Below are 3,101 nucleotides of genomic sequence, written 5' to 3' on the forward strand. Positions count from 1 at the left end.
AAAATATAAACCACAAAAATATGCGATTTAATTCTCTGGATTCCTTAGACTCAGAGAGATTTAATAAAAATATAAAACTCAATTTTCCAATTGAATGATATTTTATATTTAATTAATACTCAAAACAAACAATTAATTCTAATAATTAAATTAAACTTCTAAAAATCATAAAAATCGATCCAAGTGGTCCTCTGACTTAAGTAAACCTCCAATAATGCTCTTAAGGATAGAAGTCCTATTTTGATTGAGTTATTAAATTTTCATTGAAAATCCCTATTTTTGCATTAAAATAATTATAAAAATTAAATAAATTCAGAAAAAAAAATCATATGTTCTCCTTTGTTATATTAATTGACACATGAGTAGGGTAAGAAAAAATTTTCAAGTCATTTAAGTTTGATTTAATGAATTATGAGGAATTAAGGCCTTACAGGCAAAATGAATGATACTTTTTAAATTTAAGCCTTAACTAATATTTAGGCCTAATCAAAAGGATAAGTGGTAGCAACTCATCTCACTTTAGCCTCATGAAGGATAAATTTGTAATTTCAACAATTAATGAAACTTGGAAGAATATTTAAATAAGGAAATATTAAGATGAGAGGTTTGATTTTGGAAGATCAAAACTCACTGATTTTAAGTGCCAATTAATGGTTTTGAAATGATTTAGAATTCATGATAAGGATTAATTATATGAATATTTAAAACCCTTTCCTTAAAATTACAAATTTACTCATTAAATCCTAAGGGCTTAGTGGTGAACCAGGTTTAATAAAAAATGGCTTAATGAGGTTTAGAAAATGACATATAAATCAATATTAAACACTTTGAAACACTACAAGCCTAACTCTCAACTATTTGGCTAAATTTCTTAATTAAACCAAATTGCCACTGAAGATCTTCATCTTTATAATTCATAAGTGAAATATCAAAATGATAATTACCCCACTTAAGGGATAATCAAAACATCAAAGTTCACTGAGCATGAGGATATGAACTGGATGAACTACATATCAAATATGATAAGGATAAAATGAACTCAAGATGACTCGCAAATATATGAAATGTCTAGGGTATCACTTAGGACTTCTTCATGATCTTTTGCAAATCTTGAAGGACATGAGACTTATTATTATTTGCTTAATGGAATCATCTTCAAAATTTTGAACCCACTAAGATATGACCTAGGATCTGATAGACACATCTCATACAAGTACTCCCTACTTTTTCTACAAGCATGTTTTAACTCTTAGAAAATTATATACATATATGATTTGCAAGTACTGAACTTTCAGGTGGATGAACATGAATAATCGACAGGTACGCTTTTAAATTATTATATTTACCTTTCCGTACTTCCTATTTCAAGCTTGCATGATAAACAACGATGTCACCCTGCATGAAGACCAAAACTTTTAGGATAGCCACAAAACTGAAAACAAAACCAAAATTAAAAATGAAACAAGATAAAATTCACCGCCGCAACATTCAAAACGATGTCACCCTGCATGAAGACCAAAACTTTTAGGATAGCCACAAAACTGAAAACAAAACCAAAATTAAAAATGAAACAAGATAAAATTCACCGTCACAACATTCAAAATATAAGACAACTCAAAATTTAATCACAAACATCATAAAAACAAAAATCATAACTAAATTAAAATGTCTCTATCGGATGATCGGGAATCTCTAGGATGACGTAACCTGCGGTTGCTAACGAAAATTCTCGCGGTCAAAAAAAAGTATGGAACTCGTTAAATTGAGTTTAGTAAATTCATTTGGATTAAGTGAATCAGAAAGAAAATAGTGGTGCCGGAATGAGGAAACCATAGGATCCTAACCGGTGTCGCTCTAATCAATTTTAATATCCCTCATAACATTTAAATAACCATAACCATAGGAACATTTGATTTGAAATTAGAACTTGACACACTAGAAAACTTAAACTTGCTACGATTGAGGGCAACACAGTCATTTTCAACAGCAAAACATGTCTACATCAACTAAACCCTTAGAAATTACAAAACAATACATAGGACTTCGAGGTTGTTTGCTCATGCAACATAAACCCTCAACTTTCCTTTAGGCTTTTGTATCTCTTTGTACAATCTAAGCCCTAACTCGTCTTAGGATTTCGAGGTTGTCGTTCGTTATAACCTAAATCCTCACATCTTCCAGGTTATTTGTGTGATCGTTTCACACGAATGTAAGCTCTAAATAATAAAATTGGCAGAATGAAACATTCAAATAATTTCTCCTCTAAATTGAAGCTAATTCATAGGATAGTTTAGGAAGTCACCGAGGTTCTCCTCAGAATCCATGACATCCCCTAGTTCTTCTTCTTTTGGATTCCACAAATAAATGTTCCAAATTTGAGTCATTTCCCTTTCACACCTCTTTTATCCGATTTCATTGAAAATGTCCTATTCCTTTGAACTCCTTGAAGACGATATTTTTTTATTTTTATCGAGAGTTTTCTTAGATGACTTCGATTATCTAAGATGTAATTAACTATAGGGGCTTGCCCTTATAGGAAACGTTAACGAACCCAACTTAATATATACCCTATTTAATTCTTTGTATTAAATAGGGAAACTTGTTGGCTTATAATAAAATGGTTTTGCTGACTAAACAAATGTCATACAACCTTTAGTTTATTTAATTGAGCCACCACCAATAATTAATGTATTTATCCCTCGGGATAGGTGCACTGCTTGCGGTATTAGGCTCGTTTAAGATCAGTTTGATTTCATATTATTGTAAACTAAAATCAAATATATATGTAAATTAAACGTCCTTCCGAAGCGGGCGACGGGATCCCGATTCCGGTGACCGACAGCTTCCAATAGACAGCTTTTAACAAAATAGTTTCTACAACATCTCACCAATTTGTTAGCTGACTCCCTTTGTAGAACTAGAGGAAGAGACATGGCTAAATTGACTCGCCCCTAATTTGCGTTTTGACATTTTTTATTTTTTTCAGCTTACATATACCTTTCCTTTTTGGGATTTTTCAGCTTACATATATCTTTTTTTATTTTAATATATTTGCCCTTGGGCTTTTTATTATTATTATTATTATTATTATTATTATATAT

The sequence above is a fragment of the Phalaenopsis equestris genome, unplaced genomic scaffold, assembly GCF_001263595.1.
Source record: "Phalaenopsis equestris unplaced genomic scaffold, ASM126359v1 Scaffold204830, whole genome shotgun sequence".
NCBI classification, from domain to species: Eukaryota; Viridiplantae; Streptophyta; class Magnoliopsida; order Asparagales; family Orchidaceae; genus Phalaenopsis; species Phalaenopsis equestris.